General features: G+C 46.1%; 1 long non-coding RNA gene across 1 annotated transcript; it reads right to left on the bottom strand.

Moving 5' to 3' along the window:
• Positions 1-9,366: 9,366 nt before the first annotated feature.
• LOC142790036 (uncharacterized) lies at positions 9,367-16,120 on the bottom strand. The gene is made up of 3 exons (XR_012889368.1): positions 15,372-16,120; positions 12,763-13,534; positions 9,367-10,919 (listed from the first exon to the last, which is right to left on the bottom strand). It is a non-coding gene; the product is annotated as an uncharacterized LOC142790036 (long non-coding RNA).
• Between the last annotated feature and the right edge of the window lie 2,541 nt (positions 16,121-18,661).

Genomic DNA, 18,661 nt, shown 5'->3' with positions numbered 1-18,661 from the left:
CTCAGGGGAATGAACATAGATGAAGGTGGCTCCAGAAGTCTGGGTAGTGATCACAAACGTATCAAGCTGTTTTGGAAGAGCAGTGAAAGTGGGAAGGAGACTAGGTGAGCAACTACAGGAAAATTTTCATACAGAAGGCAAATAGAAATTGCTTCTAAACAAATTGAGAAAGTAATCACTGACGATAATAAAACTGTGTGGACGTACACAAATCTATTTAGACTGTTTGGGATAGAGCTTGCTAAGGCACGTGAGAAGTCACCCCGGAAAAGAAGACACAAACCCAAAAGTTGGTGGGATGAGGAAGTTAAGAGAGCCATAGCAAAACGTCAGGAAGCCTCTAGGCAACACAGATGTGCTAAGCAACGGGGTGAACCGACAGATGATGTTGAAAGAAAATGGGAAATCTTTCTAAGCTCTAGAAAGGAAGCATCCCTCCTGATCAATGAAAAGATTAGAAGAAATGGTGCTCAGGCGCTGGCAGAAGTACATAAAAAGGACAGAAAGGCAGCTGCAAAATTTTGGAACCACCTTAACTCCCTAAGAAAGGAAACAAATCTAGAGCAGAGGTTTTTAACTACAGCTCCAGGTGCTAGGCTAGACGGGGACGAAGCTATTGAATATATAAGAACAAGGGTGACAGAAAAATTTCAACAAAGATCGAAGTGCCTTATGCACCACAATAGACAGGGATGGATCAAGTGGCACAATGGCTCCATTTTCACAACGAGAGTGGGAAAGGGCTGAGAAGAGGGTTCCAAGTAGTACATCAACAGGCCCAGATGGCATTCCAATTATGCTGATAAAGACATTGGGTCCGAAGTCGAAACAGACTTTGAGAGAGGCAGTGAGCAGAACTATAATCGATGGTGAAGTCCCCGATTGATGGAAACTTAGCAAGATGAGCATTATTTATAAAGGAAAGGGGGACAAAGATGACATAAACAACTACCGTCCTATAACAGTGACATAAGTGGTCTACAGGCTGGCGATGCAGATTATAAAGGAAAGACTGCAGGCATGGATAGAGGATGAGGGGGTGCTAGGGGAGCTGCAGAATGGGTTTCGAAAACACAGGAGTTTGGAAGACAATCTGTTCTCACTGACGCAGTGCATCGAAATAGCAGAAAAGGAACTCAGGCCCCTGTGGCTAGCATTTTTGGATATCAAGAGAGCGTACGATAGCGTGGTTCAAGAGGACTTGTGGGGAGTACTAGACACACTGGGTGTGGAAGATGCAGTCACTAACCTTTTAAAGGAAATTTATAAAGGTAACAAGGTAGTTACAAATTGGGAAAAACAGGTATCCAAGCCCACAGAGGTGAAACGGGGACTTAGGCAGGGGTGTCCACTGTCACCCTTGTTATTCATGATGTACCTACAAGGATTAGAGGCCAAATTAGAGGGAAGTGGACTTGGCTTCAACCTCTCTTTAGTCAAACAAGGAAAACTCTTTGATCAGGCACTACCAGCATTAATGTACGCAGATGATATAGTGCTAATGGCCGACAACAAGGAAGATTTGCAGAGATTGATGGACATCTGCGGTAATGAGGGAGATGGGTTAGATTTTAGATTCAGTCAGGAAAAATCAGCAGTCATGATTTTTAATGATAACGAAGGTAGTGAGCTTAGAATACAGGAAGTCACGCTAGAGATAACAGATAAATACAAATATCTGGGCGTATGGATAAGCAATGGGACCGAGTACCTAAGGGAACGCGAAATATACTTGATGACTAAAGGCAACAGGAATGCAGCAGTGATGAAAAATAGGGCACTGTGGAATTACAATAGGTATGATGTTGTGAGAGGATAATGGAAAGGGGTCATGGTTTCTGGGCTGACGTTCGGCAATGCGGTATTGTGCATGAGATCAGAAGTTCAAGCAAGATTAGAAATTAAGCAACGTGGAATAGGGAAGCTTGCTTTATTAGGAGCTCACGGTAATACACCAAATCAGGGAGTGCAAGGTGATATGGGATGGACATCATTTGAGGGCAGGGAAGCTAGCAGCAAGATAAAATTTGAGAAGCGATTGAGAGAAATGGGGGAGGAGCGTTGGGCTAGGAAGGTTTTCAGCTACTTGTACATGAAGAATGTCGATACAAAATGGAGGAAGCCAACCATGAAATTGACTGGTAAATACTTAGAAAACAGCAGGTTGCCAAACCAAAAAGAACTATTGGTTAAGAAGAAAGTGAGGGAAACGGAGACAGACATGTGGATAATTAACATGATTAAGAAGTCCGCACTAAAGATCTATCAAACTTTTAAGCAGGAAATTGCCAAGGATAGGATCTATGATAATACTCGGGGTAGTTCTCTACTGTTTCAGGCCAGGACGGGAGTATTGCAAACCAAGACATATCGGGCCAAATACGAAGACACAGTATGCAGTGCGTGTGGAGAGGTAGAAGAAACTGCCGAACACTTGTTAATGTTCTGTAAAGGGCTTCACCCTTTAGTTCAGGATGATGGCGCAGAGTTTTTCAAAGCACTGGGGTTTAGGGACAGAGAGGGCAAAATAGACTTTAAGTGGGTAGAAATCACTAGAAGGAGGTTATCTGATGGGTGGCTAAAGTCAAAGCACGAGTGAAAATTAAACCCTTCACTGCAAAGTATGAATCCTCAACCTCACTATTTGAAGGGGAAAAAAAGATAAATCTATTGGTTTGTTCACGAAGTATTACGGCTAGGTGACGTTAGCCGCCGCCCGATCTAAAGGGTACAGCCACATATCCATCCATCCAGCGACAGCATAGAGGGCGAAAATGTCATTATTCATGCTGGACTCAATGATGTGTTGAAGGTCAAGGATAAGAATCATCAGAGACAATTAGAGGATGGGATGCGTAAGCTCCGAGAAGCCTCTGGGAGTGTGCATGTGACCATATGCACAGTCCCAGAGGTCTGGGGGCGGTCTCGTGGGATTGAAAGGAGGGTAGTGGAGGCCAACTATGTGATCAAGGGTATGAGCCGGCAACTCGGATACAGTGTAATGGAAGTGAAGCAAGACGTGTACGAGCCCGGCGCTCGCCCCTTTGCACAGATAGCATTCACTATAGTTGTGCGATTGGCAGGAGGGTCGGTAATAGAATGGGTCGTCAAGCCACAGCATTTTGAGAGGGACCCAGGGCCCTGAGACACACAGTGTAGCCAAAGACGGTACTAAAGGGGCACAAATATTCAAGCCACATGGAGTCCATAGAAAAGAAATCGACGTTAGCACAAGGGCCGAGTTAAGTCAGACATAGGCTATATTAACATGCAGGGTGGCAGGAATAGGTTAAATTAGGAAGGGATAGAAGAGTAGTTGAGGCAGGAGGAGCTGATGGTATATGGGGTTGTGGAGACACATCTTCGGGACATGGGGCAACCACCTTGCAATCCGGACTACGTATGGGAATATTGCAATAGAACAAAAGGCAGCAAAAAGGGGGGTAGAATTGGTGCATTCATGTATAAATGTATGGGTTGGCGAAGAGTCAATTAAGCAGGGATGCACGGAACATTTATGGTTAAGAGGGAAAGTAGCTGGGCAGATGACACTCCTTGGTTTGGTGTACTTGTGGATGGGAGCAAAGGCCAGAGAGGAAAACCAGGCAATGGTGGAGTGTATATCAAAAGACAGGAATTAGGAGGAGAGTGCGAGATAATTAAACTAGGAGATATCAATGCGCACATAGAAGATATAGATGGGTATAAGTACCTAACAGGCAAATTGATCATGGCTATGTGTGAAAGGCATGATTTGATCATTTGCAACAGTATTGAGAAGTTTGAAGGGCAAATAACATGGGAGGTAGGAAGGCTGCAGTCGACGATAGATTATGCACTGATGTCACATAGGATGTATGCTAGGCTCAGGGGAATGCACATAGATGAATGTGGCTCCAGAAGTCTGGGTAGTGATTACAAACGTATCAAGCTAAGTTTTGGAAGAGCAGTGAAAGTGGGAAGGAAACAATATGAGCAGCTACAGGAAAATTTTTTTTCAGAAAAGCAAATAGAAATAGCTACTAAACACATTAAGGAAGTAATCACTGAGGATAATAAAACAGTGTGGACATACACGAATCTAATTAGACTGTTCGAACTAGAGCTTGCTAAGGCACGTAATTCACCCTGGAAGAGAAGAAACAAACCCAAGAGTTGGTGGAATGAGGAAGTTAAGAGAGCCAAAGCAACGTCAGAAAGCCTCTAGCGAACACAGACATGCTAAGCAGCGGGGTGATTCGACCGATGATGTTGAAAGAAAATGGGACATCTTTCTAAGCTAAAGAAGGGAAGCATCCCTTCTGATCCATGAAAAGATTAGCAGAAGGGGGCTCAGTGGCTGGCAGAAGTACATAAAAAGGATAAGAAGGCAGCTGCGAAATTTCGGAACCATCTAAACTCCCTAAGAAATGAGACAACCCTAGAACAGAGGTTTATAACTACAGCTCAAGGTACTAGGCTAGAAGATGGCGAAGCTATTGAATATATAAGAACAAGGGTGACAGAAAAATTTCAACAATACAAATTTTAAGAAGTGCCTGAGGCACCACAATAGACAAGGATGGATCAAGTGGTGCAATGGCTCCATTTTCACAACGATAGTAGGAAAGAGCCGAGAAGAGGGTGCCTAGTAGTACATCAACAGACCCAGATGGCATTCCAATTATGCTGATAAAGACATTGGGTCCGAAGTCTAAACATACTTTGAGAGAGTCAGTGAGCAGAACTATAATCGATGGTGAAGTCCCTAATGGATGGAAACTTAGCAAGATGAGCATTATTTATAAAGGAAAGGGGGACAAAGATGACATAAACAACTACCGTCCTATAACAGTGACATCAGTGGTCTACAGGCTGGCGATGCAGATTATAAAGGAAAGCCTGCAGGCATGGATAGAGGATGAGTGGGTCTGGGGGAACTGCAGAATGGATTTCGAAAACACAGGAGGTTGGAAGACAATCTGTTCTCACTGACGCAGTGCATCGAAATAGCAGAAAAGGAACACAGGCCGCTGTGGCTAGCATTTTTGAATATCAAGGGAGCGTACGATAGCGTGGTTCAAGAGGACTTGTGGGGAGTACTAGACACACTAGGTGTGGAAGATGGAGTCACTAATCTTTTAAAGGGTTTCTATAAAAGTAACAAGGTAGTTATAAATTGGGAAAAACAGGTATCCGAGCCCACAAAGGTGAAGCAGGGACTTAGGCAGAAGTATCCACTGTCACCCTTGTTATTCATGATGTACCTACAAGGATTAGAGGCCAAATTAGAGGGAAGTGGACTTGGCTTCAACCTCTCTTTAGTCAAACAAGGAAATCTCATTGATCAGGCACTACCAGCATTAATGTACGCAGATGATATTGCCATGTTCCATTTCCCAAGTTTTGTACCAGATGTCACGGGGTCATGACGGGGCCGAAGACAGGAGACTTCGTGTTGGGATTTAACTGTTTATTTGGGCGAACCTGTGCCCGGTAAACGGAAAGTCCAATTACAGCAGCAGTCTTGCACAGATAGCAGTCTTGGACTGATAGCGGCGAACGGAGCGTCGGCCTTCGATCAACATTTGACAAGCGGCGAAGCGCGTCGGCATTTATACTCTTGCCATCGAATGTTCTAGCGTTATCGCTGGCGGTGGCGTAGGTTCCAGAATAATCTGTACCGTTCGCAGAGTGGGCGTGATCTTATAGAAATGATATATATACTACAGTCCGGAAGCTTCTCGAAAACTGCAGGCGCGGTTTGCGCTGAGAATCGTGTAGTGTTTTGGGACGATAGCAAAACTTGGGAAATGGAACGTGGCATTGCCCCCTTTGAAAAAGGCATCGTCCCGATGCTTTGATTGATTTGTGGGGTTTAACGTCCCAAAACCACCATATGATTATGAGAGACGCCGTAGTGGAGGGCTCCGGAAATTTTGACCACCTGGGGTTCTTTAACGTGCGCCCAAATCTGAGCACACGGGCCTACAACATTTCCGCCTCCATCGGAAATGCAGCCGCCGCAGCCGGGAATCGAACCCGCGACCTGCGGGTCAGCAGCCGAGTACCTTAGCCACTAGACCACCGCGGCGGGGCCGTCCCGATGCTTTAACTAAAGATGAAGGTACAACAATAATGCAAGAAAGTACAATTAATAAATTACGATACAACAATAATACAAAAAAAACACTGTTTCAGTTTGCTAACACGCATGAAACGGCTTGAGGCGCGTGACATGGACGACTTCAGGTCGCGATCGGCGTCGTTGAGAGTTCGTTATTTTGTAGGGGACAACCTCGTAATTAAGTGGGCCGAGACGTCGAACCACCCTGTACGGTCCGAAGTACCGTCGCAGAAGCTTTTCACTTAGTCCATGTCGGCGTATCGGCGTCCATGCCCAAACACGTTCACCGGGCTGGTATTCCACGAAGCGTCGTCGAAGATTTTAACGGCGGCTGTCGTTCCTCTGTTGATTCTTGATACGGAGACGCGTGAGTTGTCGGGCTTCTTCGGCGCGTTGAAGGTACTCACTCACATCGAGGTTTTCTTCATCGGTGATATTGAGTAACATGGCATCGAGCGTCGTTGCCGGGCTCCTTCCGTAGACCAATTTGTATGGAGATATCTGTGTCGTCTCCTGCACCACCGTGTTGTATGCGAAGGTCACGTACGGAAGAATGGCGTCCCAGGTCTTGTGTTCGACATCGACGTACATTGACAGCATGTCGGCGATCGTCTTGTCAAGCCGCTCGGTGAGGCCTTTGGTCTGTGGGTGGTACGCTGTCGTTCGGCGATGGTTTGTCTGGCTGTATGCCAAGATCGCTTGAGTTAACTCGGCAGTAAATGCCGTTCCTCTGTCGGTGATAAGAACCTCCGGGGCGCCGTGACGTAGGACGATATTTTCGACGAAGAACTTAGCTACCTCGGATGCACTGCCTTTGGGAAGGGTTTTTGCCTCGGCGTAGCGGGTGAGGTAGTCGGTAGCTACCACGATCCACTTGTTCCCGAAAGCCGACGTCGGGAACGGCCCCAGTAGGTCCATACCAATCTGCTGGAAAGGTCGGAAAGGTGGTTCAATTGGCTGCAGAAGTCCCGCTTGCCTTGTCGGTGGTGTCTTGCGTCGCTGACAGTCCCGGCATGTCATCATATAACGAGTGACGTCGGTAGTAAGACGTGGCCAGTAGTACCTTTCTTGGATCCTCGCGAGCGTGCGAGAAACACCGAGGTGCCCTGCCGTCGGATCGTCGTGCAGGGCCTGCAGGAGTTCTGGTCGCAGAGCTGAAGGCACCACAAGGAGGTACTTAGCTCGAAGCGATGAAAAGTTTTTCTTTTGTAGAAGACCGTTTCGTAGAAAGAACGACGCAAGTGCGCGCTTGACTACCATCGGGACTTCGGCGGTCCTGCCTTCGAGGTATTCTATTAGGGCCTTATGTTCCGGGTCGGCCCGCTGTCGTTCAGCGAAGTCGTTGGTAGTTATCGCTCCCAAGAAGTAGTCGTCATCCGGGTCGTCGGGCAGTGGTTGGTCGACAGGCGCACGAGAGAGACAGTCGGCGTCGGAGTGTTTTTTGCCGGACTTGTAAATGACAGTAATGTCATATTCTCGAAGTCTCAGGCTCCATCGGGCGAGGTGACCTGAAGGGTCCTTCAAGGTGGCTAACCAACACAAGGCGTGGTGGTCGCTCACAACTTTGAAGGGCCTGCCGTAGAGGTAGGGGCAAAATTTCGACGTAGCCCAGATGATGGCGACGCACTCCTTTTCTGTTGTGGAATGATTGGCTTCTGCTTTGGATAGCGATCGGCTGGCGTAACTAATAACCCTTTCAAGTCCGTCAGCCCTCTGCACAAGAATGGTGCCAAGACCTATGGTGCTTGCGTCAGTGTGTATTTCTGTCTCGGCGAATTCGTCGAAATGGGCAAGTAACGGAGGCGTCTGGAGGCGATGTTTAAGCTCCTGGAAAGCGTGTTCCTGTGGCGTTTCCCACTTGAACTCCACGTCGGCCTTGGTAAGGTTTGTGAGCGGATCGGCGATGCGGGCGAAGTTTTTCACGAACCGCCTATAATAGGCGCACAGGCCCAGAAATCGGCGCACCGCCTTCGTGTCAGTGGGTGGCGGGAAGTCGGCGATGGCGGCTGTTTTCCGTGGATCGGGACGAACTCCAGCAAAACTGCGATTCGGCCTAGTTGGAATCTATCCATCCTGAAAATGTATGCGCAGGCGAACAAGGACAAAGAAAGGAATACAAACTGGCGCAATCTAACAACTGATTTATTAATCGAAAAACATTGACTCTTTTTAACCCTCGAAACAGCGCTCCCTGGTGACCTAAAAAAAAAAAAAAACACACACAATGCACTGCGCACTTACGACAACGATAACAAAAACACAAAAACGATAACAGTTTCATTGATTGACAGACAGGAGCGCGATTTCTTTTGTTAGTAAAGCTACTGAAGGGTGGCTAACACAGTTGTCTTTCTGCTTGTCTATATGATATGCCTCCATTATCTCCCTTGACGTCTTGTTTCTACTCCTATACAGCAAGGTAGTGTCGCTAAAGCAAGGAGAGCATGCGCACTCATTGCAATGCATTGCCAAATGGGTTACAGGCCGACCTTTCAGGCTTGACATATGCTCTCTTAGCCTCGTGTTAATGCACCTGCCAGTCTGCCCTATATATACACAACCGCATGATAAAGGTATGCAATACACCACACTGTGTGCACATTCAACAAACCTGAGCTTATGTCTTATGCTACATCTCTTATGTGCGTTGGTCCCTCTGTCGCATTTCTGGTTGACCAACGCGCACACTCCTCCTATTTTGTTTTTGGCCGAAAACACTACTTTCACATCATACTTTCCAGCCACCTTTTTTAATCTATGTGAAAGCCTATGTACATAAGGGACCGCTACTACCTTAGAGCTAGAACCAGTCATCCCACCTGTTTCCAAACATGGCGCCGTTTCCCGTCTGAGCTTCTTTAATAACCTAGTGCCTACGGCCAACATCACAGAGAATGGGTACCCCTCGTCCTGGAGCCTAGAGACCTGTTCATGAAACGACGCATGAACAGTATGGAAACAGGATTTAACCAATGCAGACCGAAAACAATTTGTTATAATTCCATTCTTGACCAGCTTAGAATGACATGAAGCGAAACTCATAAGCGGCTTTCCTGCCCTAGGCGAAAAGGTCCAACACACATGATCTGACAAAAAGTCCAGCTTCAAATCCAAAAACTGTAGCTTATTTTCAACCGGTACTTCTGAAGTAAATGTCAACCCCTTTCCTAGAGAATTAAAAGCATTCAATACCGAAACCCTGAAGTCCTCTTTGTGCACATCGCACCCCAACACCAAGTAGTCATCGACATACCTGAAGACCTTGTAGACTACACCTTGTAGGCAAAACGACAAATCTCTATCTATGCTGCCCATGAAAATGTCACTAAGGACCGGCGCTACCTTTGACCCAATGCATACCCCCTTCGCCTGGATGAACGTTTTATCCCCGAACCCCACGTGAGTGTTCTCTAAATAAAAGCTCAGAAGCTCAAGAAAAGACTCGACGGGCATACCACAGGTGTTGCGAAACGTCACTTCATTATTTTCTGTTATGCACTCTAGGACACAATGCATTAAAGGCACATGCGGCAACGAGTAATACAAGTCCTGAGCGTCAATGCTGATACCCCAACTGTTTTTTCTGTTATCTGATGCAAAAAACCCCGTGAGACCCTCAGAATTAGCCAGCAGAAAAGGGTCATTTACTTTCAACGACTTCAACATCTTTTGCAGATACCCCGCAACTAGCTTCTGCCACGCCCCTTTTTCTGAAACAATAGGCCTAAAAGGAACCTCCTGCTTATGGGTTTTTGCTGTGAAAAACACCTTCAATTCCAATCCCTTTGAATTCCCAACATCCGACGCAAGTTTTTCTAAGTTGCATTTCCTTAATAACTCGACAGCCTTCCTCTTCACGCTTTCTACATTCACATGACATTCTTTAAAGCACTTTTGAATTGCCGCAGAGGCTTTATCTACATACATAGTCTCCGGTAGAACAACCAAAAAACCTTCTTTGTCCGCTTGAACAACTCTTAAGTTGTTCTCAACCAAATAACTAGCAACCCGAGCGACATTACGGCAAGGCGTGGTGCTTACCGAAGCTTTGGCGACAACGTCCACACATTCCACTACACATCTGTCTTTTTCCTTTTCGGGTACTTGCCGGGCAATGTCTCTTGTGAGGGATAGCTTGTCCACAAGGTCAAGTCTAGGCTCCACACAGAACTTCGGTCCCAACCTCAGGACCTTTTGTTGGCGCTCTTCCACCACCGCATCACCCAGGAGTAGAAGGCCTCCCTTCGGCGGATCTCTCTTTTTCCTGGGCAAGCCCCGACGCACGTCATTCCACATGGCCTCAGTTAAAATGTTCGCTTGTCTACACCACTCGCGGAAGACCTTGACGTTTAGACGCCCATCAGAAACAGACGAACACGCCACTCTTAGGCAATCCTTGAAGTGCCTAACCTGTCTTCGGCTCTCTGATCGCAGAATCTTGCTGATTCTTCTCGCATGTCCTTCCGATGGAGGCAACCACCCGCACACAAGCAGAACTTCCATAGGGCACTGTGCATTCTTTAGGAACCAGCTCAGCTTGCGGGCTCTGCATTCGCAGACCGCGATAAACGGCACCAGAACCGCCGGGTTAGATAAGTCAAAGTTAGGACATGAAGAAAGAAGGCCGGATGAACTAGAAATAAACTGAAGCAAAACTGCGATTCGGCCTAGTTGGAATCTATCCATCCTGAAAATGTATGCGCAGGCGAACAAGGACAAAGAAAGGAATACAAACTGGCGCAATCTAACAACTGATTTATTAATCGAAAAACATTGACTCTTTTTAACCCTCGAAACAGCGCTCCCTGGTGACCTAAAAAAAAAAAACAAACACACACAATGCACTGCGCACTTACGACAACGATAACAAAAACACAAAAACGATAACAGTTTCATTGATTGACAGACAGGAGCGCGATTTCTTTTGTTAGTAAAGCTACTGAAGGGTGGCTAACACAGTTGTCTTTCTGCTTGTCTATATGATATGCCTCCATTATCTCCCTTGACGTCTTGTTTCTACTCCTATACAGCAAGGTAGTGTCGCTAAAGCAAGGAGAGCATGCGCACTCATTGCAATGCATTGCCAAATGGGTTACAGGCCGACCTTTCAGGCTTGACATATGCTCTCTTAGCCTCGTGTTAATGCACCTGCCAGTCTGCCCTATATATACACAACCGCATGATAAAGGTATGCAATACACCACACTGTGTGCACATTCAACAAACCTGAGCTTATGTCTTATGCTACATCTCTTATGTGCGTTGGTCCCTCTGTCGCATTTCTGGTTGACCAACGCGCACACTCCTCCTATTTTGTTTTTGGCCGAAAACACTACTTTCACATCATACTTTCCAGCCACCTTTTTTAATCTATGTGAAAGCCTATGTACATAAGGGACCGCTACTACCTTAGAGCTAGAACCAGTCATCCCACCTGTTTCCAAACATGGCGCCGTTTCCCGTCTGAGCTTCTTTAATAACCTAGTGCCTACGGCCAACATCACAGAGAATGGGTACCCCTCGTCCTGGAGCCTAGAGACCTGTTCATGAAACGACGCATGAACAGTATGGAAACAGGATTTAACCAATGCAGACCGAAAACAATTTGTTATAATTCCATTCTTGACCAGCTTAGAATGACATGAAGCGAAACTCATAAGCGGCTTTCCTGCCCTAGGCGAAAAGGTCCAACACACATGATCTGACAAAAAGTCCAGCTTCAAATCCAAAAACTGTAGCTTATTTTCAACCGGTACTTCTGAAGTAAATGTCAACCCCTTTCCTAGAGAATTAAAAGCATTCAATACCGAAACCCTGAAGTCCTCTTTGTGCACATCGCACCCCAACACCAAGTAGTCATCGACATACCTGAAGACCTTGTAGACTACACCTTGTAGGCAAAACGACAAATCTCTATCTATGCTGCCCATGAAAATGTCACTAAGGACCGGCGCTACCTTTGACCCAATGCATACCCCCTTCGCCTGGATGAACGTTTTATCCCCGAACCCCACGTGAGTGTTCTCTAAATAAAAGCTCAGAAGCTCAAGAAAAGACTCGACGGGCATACCACAGGTGTTGCGAAACGTCACTTCATTATTTTCTGTTATGCACTCTAGGACACAATGCATTAAAGGCACATGCGGCAACGAGTAATACAAGTCCTGAGCGTCAATGCTGATACCCCAACTGTTTTTTCTGTTATCTGATGCAAAAAACCCCGTGAGACCCTCAGAATTAGCCAGCAGAAAAGGGTCATTTACTTTCAACGACTTCAACATCTTTTGCAGATACCCCGCAACTAGCTTCTGCCACGCCCCTTTTTCTGAAACAATAGGCCTAAAAGGAACCTCCTGCTTATGGGTTTTTGCTGTGAAAAACACCTTCAATTCCAATCCCTTTGAATTCCCAACATCCGACGCAAGTTTTTCTAAGTTGCATTTCCTTAATAACTCGACAGCCTTCCTCTTCACGCTTTCTACATTCACATGACATTCTTTAAAGCACTTTTGAATTGCCGCAGAGGCTTTATCTACATACATAGTCTCCGGTAGAACAACCAAAAAACCTTCTTTGTCCGCTTGAACAACTCTTAAGTTGTTCTCAACCAAATAACTAGCAACCCGAGCGACATTACGGCAAGGCGTGGTGCTTACCGAAGCTTTGGCGACAACGTCCACACATTCCACTACACATCTGTCTTTTTCCTTTTCGGGTACTTGCCGGGCAATGTCTCTTGTGAGGGATAGCTTGTCCACAAGGTCAAGTCTAGGCTCCACACAGAACTTCGGTCCCAACCTCAGGACCTTTTGTTGGCGCTCTTCCACCACCGCATCACCCAGGAGTAGAAGGCCTCCCTTCGGCGGATCTCTCTTTTTCCTGGGCAAGCCCCGACGCACGTCATTCCACATGGCCTCAGTTAAAATGTTCGCTTGTCTACACCACTCGCGGAAGACCTTGACGTTTAGACGCCCATCAGAAACAGACGAACACGCCACTCTTAGGCAATCCTTGAAGTGCCTAACCTGTCTTCGGCTCTCTGATCGCAGAATCTTGCTGATTCTTCTCGCATGTCCTTCCGATGGAGGCAACCACCCGCACACAAGCAGAACTTCCATAGGGCACTGTGCATTCTTTAGGAACCAGCTCAGCTTGCGGGCTCTGCATTCGCAGACCGCGATAAACGGCACCAGAACCGCCGGGTTAGATAAGTCAAAGTTAGGACATGAAGAAAGAAGGCCGGATGAACTAGAAATAAACTGAAGCAAAACTGCGATTCGGCCTAGTTGGAATCTATCCATCCTGAAAATGTATGCGCAGGCGAACAAGGACAAAGAAAGGAATACAAACTGGCGCAATCTAACAACTGATTTATTAATCGAAAAACATTGACTCTTTTTAACCCTCGAAACAGCGCTCCCTGGTGACCTAAAAAAAAAACACACACAATGCACTGCGCACTTACGACAACGATAACAAAAACACAAAAACGATAACAGTTTCATTGATTGACAGACAGGAGCGCGATTTCTTTTGTTAGTAAAGCTACTGAAGGGTGGCTAACACAGTTGTCTTTCTGCTTGTCTATATGATATGCCTCCATTATCTCCCTTGACGTCTTGTTTCTACTCCTATACAGCAAGGTAGTGTCGCTAAAGCAAGGAGAGCATGCGCACTCATTGCAATGCATTGCCAAATGGGTTACAGGCCGACCTTTCAGGCTTGACATATGCTCTCTTAGCCTCGTGTTAATGCACCTGCCAGTCTGCCCTATATATACACAACCGCATGATAAAGGTATGCAATACACCACACTGTGTGCACATTCAACAAACCTGAGCTTATGTCTTATGCTACATCTCTTATGTGCGTTGGTCCCTCTGTCGCATTTCTGGTTGACCAACGCGCACACTCCTCCTATTTTGTTTTTGGCCGAAAACACTACTTTCACATCATACTTTCCAGCCACCTTTTTTAATCTATGTGAAAGCCTATGTACATAAGGGACCGCTACTACCTTAGAGCTAGAACCAGTCATCCCACCTGTTTCCAAACATGGCGCCGTTTCCCGTCTGAGCTTCTTTAATAACCTAGTGCCTACGGCCAACATCACAGAGAATGGGTACCCCTCGTCCTGGAGCCTAGAGACCTGTTCATGAAACGACGCATGAACAGTATGGAAACAGGATTTAACCAATGCAGACCGAAAACAATTTGTTATAATTCCATTCTTGACCAGCTTAGAATGACATGAAGCGAAACTCATAAGCGGCTTTCCTGCCCTAGGCGAAAAGGTCCAACACACATGATCTGACAAAAAGTCCAGCTTCAAATCCAAAAACTGTAGCTTATTTTCAACCGGTACTTCTGAAGTAAATGTCAACCCCTTTCCTAGAGAATTAAAAGCATTCAATACCGAAACCCTGAAGTCCTCTTTGTGCACATCGCACCCCAACACCAAGTAGTCATCGACATACCTGAAGACCTTGTAGACTACACCTTGTAGGCAAAACGACAAATCTCTATCTATGCTGCCCATGAAAATGTCACTAAGGACCGGCGCTACCTTTGACCCAATGCATACCCCCTTCGCCTGGATGAACGTTTTATCCCCGAACCCCACGTGAGTGTTCTCTAAATAAAAGCTCAGAAGCTCAAGAAAAGACTCGACGGGCATACCACAGGTGTTGCGAAACGTCACTTCATTATTTTCTGTTATGCACTCTAGGACACAATGCATTAAAGGCACATGCGGCAACGAGTAATACAAGTCCTGAGCGTCAATGCTGATACCCCAACTGTTTTTTCTGTTATCTGATGCAAAAAACCCCGTGAGACCCTCAGAATTAGCCAGCAGAAAAGGGTCATTTACTTTCAACGACTTCAACATCTTTTGCAGATACCCCGCAACTAGCTTCTGCCACGCCCCTTTTTCTGAAACAATAGGCCTAAAAGGAACCTCCTGCTTATGGGTTTTTGCTGTGAAAAACACCTTCAATTCCAATCCCTTTGAATTCCCAACATCCGACGCAAGTTTTTCTAAGTTGCATTTCCTTAATAACTCGACAGCCTTCCTCTTCACGCTTTCTACATTCACATGACATTCTTTAAAGCACTTTTGAATTGCCGCAGAGGCTTTATCTACATACATAGTCTCCGGTAGAACAACCAAAAAACCTTCTTTGTCCGCTTGAACAACTCTTAAGTTGTTCTCAACCAAATAACTAGCAACCCGAGCGACATTACGGCAAGGCGTGGTGCTTACCGAAGCTTTGGCGACAACGTCCACACATTCCACTACACATCTGTCTTTTTCCTTTTCGGGTACTTGCCGGGCAATGTCTCTTGTGAGGGATAGCTTGTCCACAAGGTCAAGTCTAGGCTCCACACAGAACTTCGGTCCCAACCTCAGGACCTTTTGTTGGCGCTCTTCCACCACCGCATCACCCAGGAGTAGAAGGCCTCCCTTCGGCGGATCTCTCTTTTTCCTGGGCAAGCCCCGACGCACGTCATTCCACATGGCCTCAGTTAAAATGTTCGCTTGTCTACACCACTCGCGGAAGACCTTGACGTTTAGACGCCCATCAGAAACAGACGAACACGCCACTCTTAGGCAATCCTTGAAGTGCCTAACCTGTCTTCGGCTCTCTGATCGCAGAATCTTGCTGATTCTTCTCGCATGTCCTTCCGATGGAGGCAACCACCCGCACACAAGCAGAACTTCCATAGGGCACTGTGCATTCTTTAGGAACCAGCTCAGCTTGCGGGCTCTGCATTCGCAGACCGCGATAAACGGCACCAGAACCGCCGGGTTAGATAAGTCAAAGTTAGGACATGAAGAAAGAAGGCCGGATGAACTAGAAATAAACTGAAGCAAAACTGCGATTCGGCCTAGTTGGAATCTATCCATCCTGAAAATGTATGCGCAGGCGAACAAGGACAAAGAAAGGAATACAAACTGGCGCAATCTAACAACTGATTTATTAATCGAAAAACATTGACTCTTTTTAACCCTCACAAGCTATCCCTCACAAGAGACATTGCCCGGCAAGTACCCGAAAAGGAAAAAGACAGATGTGTAGTGGAATGTGTGGACGTTGTCGCCAAAGCTTCGGTAAGCACCACGCCTTGCCGTAATGTCGCTCGGGTTGCTAGTTATTTGGTTGAGAACAACTTAAGAGTTGTTCAAGCGGACAAAGAAGGTTTTTTGGTTGTTCTACCGGAGACTATGTATGTAGATAAAGCCTCTGCGGCAATTCAAAAGTGCTTTAAAGAATGTCATGTGAATGTAGAAAGCGTGAAGAGGAAGGCTGTCGAGTTATTAAGGAAATGCAACTTAGAAAAACTTGCGTCGGATGTTGGGAATTCAAAGGGATTGGAATTGAAGGTGTTTTTCACAGCAAAAACCCATAAGCAGGAGGTTCCTTTTAGGCCTATTGTTTCAGAAAAAGGGGCGTGGCAGAAGCTAGTTGCGGGGTATCTGCAAAAGATGTTGAAGTCGTTGAAAGTAAATGACCCTTTTCTGCTGGCTAATTCTGAGGGTCTCACGGGGTTTTTTGCATCAGATAACAGAAAAAACAGTTGGGGTATCAGCATTGACGCTCAGGACTTGTATTACTCGTTGCCGCATGTGCCTTTAATGCATTGTGTCCTAGAGTGCATAACAGAAAATAATGAAGTGACGTTTCGCAACACCTGTGGTATGCCCGTCGAGTCTTTTCTTGAGCTTCTGAGCTTTTATTTAGAGAACACTCACGTGGGGTTCGGGGATAAAACGTTCATCCAGGCGAAGGGGGTATGCATTGGGTCAAAGGTAGCGCCGGTCCTTAGTGACATTTTCATGGGCAGCATAGATAGAGATTTGTCGTTTTGCCTACAAGGTGTAGTCTACAAGGTCTTCAGGTATGTCGATGACTACTTGGTGTTGGGGTGCGATGTGCACAAAGAGGACTTCAGGGTTTCGGTATTGAATGCTTTTAATTCTCTAGGAAAGGGGTTGACATTTACTTCAGAAGTACCGGTTGAAAATAAGCTACAGTTTTTGGATTTGAAGCTGGACTTTTTGTCAGATCATGTGTGTTGGACCTTTTCGCCTAGGGCAGGAAAGCCGCTTATGAGTTTCGCTTCATGTCATTCTAAGCTGGTCAAGAATGGAATTATAACAAATTGTTTTCGGTCTGCATTGGTTAAATCCTGTTTCCATACTGTTCATGCGTCGTTTCATGAACAGGTCTCTAGGCTCCAGGACGAGGGGTACCCATTCTCTGTGATGTTGGCCGTAGGCACTAGGTTATTAAAGAAGCTCAGACGGGAAACGGCGCCATGTTTGGAAACAGGTGGGATGACTGGTTCTAGCTCTAAGGTAGTAGCGGTCCCTTATGTACATAGGCTTTCACATAGATTAAAAAAGGTGGCTGGAAAGTATGATGTGAAAGTAGTGTTTTCGGCCAAAAACAAAATAGGAGGAGTGTGCGCGTTGGTCAACCAGAAATGCGACAGAGGGACCAACGCACATAAGAGATGTAGCATAAGACATAAGCTCAGGTTTGTTGAATGTGCACACAGTGTGGTGTATTGCATACCTTTATCATGCGGTTGTGTATATATAGGGCAGACTGGCAGGTGCATTAACACGAGGCTAAGAGAGCATATGTCAAGCCTGAAAGGTCGGCCTGTAACCCATTTGGCAATGCATTGCAATGAGTGCGCATGCTCTCCTTGCTTTAGCGACACTACCTTGCTGTATAGGAGTAGAAACAAGACGTCAAGGGAGATAATGGAGGCATATCATATAGACAAGCAGAAAGACAACTGTGTTAGCCACCCTTCAGTAGCTTTACTAACAAAAGAAATCGCGCTCCTGTCTGTCAATCAATGAAACTGTTATCGTTTTTGTGTTTTTGTTATCGTTGTCGTAAGTGCGCAGTGCATTGTGTGTGTTTGTTTTTTTTTTTTAGGTCACCAGGGAGCGCTGTTTCGAGGGTTAAAAAGAGTCAATGTTTTTCGATTAATAAATCAGTTGTTAGATTGCGCCAGTTTGTATTCCTTTCTTTGTCCTTGTTCGCCTGCGCATACATTTTCAGGATGGATAGATTCCAACTAGGCCGAATCGCAGTTTTGCTTCAGTTTATTTCTAGTTCATCCGGCCTTCTTTCTTCATGTCCTAACTTTGACTTATCTAACCCGGCGGTTCTGGTGCCGTTTATCGCGGTCTGCGAATGCAGAGCCCGCAAGCTGAGCTGGTTCCTAAAGAATGCACAGTGCCCTATGGAAGTTCTGCTTGTGTGCGGGTGGTTGCCTCCATCGGAAGGACATGCGAGAAGAATCAGCAAGATTCTGCGATCAGAGAGCCGAAGACAGGTTAGGCACTTCAAGGATTGCCTAAGAGTGGCGTGTTCGTCTGTTTCTGATGGGCGTCTAAACGTCAAGGTCTTCCGCGAGTGGTGTAGACAAGCGAACATTTTAACTGAGGCCATGTGGAATGACGTGCGTCGGGGCTTGCCCAGGAAAAAGAGAGATCCGCCGAAGGGAGGCCTTCTACTCCTGGGTGATGCG

The sequence above is a fragment of the Rhipicephalus microplus genome, unplaced genomic scaffold, assembly GCF_043290135.1.
Source record: "Rhipicephalus microplus isolate Deutch F79 unplaced genomic scaffold, USDA_Rmic scaffold_65, whole genome shotgun sequence".
NCBI classification, from domain to species: Eukaryota; Metazoa; Arthropoda; class Arachnida; order Ixodida; family Ixodidae; genus Rhipicephalus; species Rhipicephalus microplus.
The sequence above is the reverse complement of the archived record's forward strand: the minus strand, read 5'-3'. Positions and strand labels throughout refer to the sequence as shown.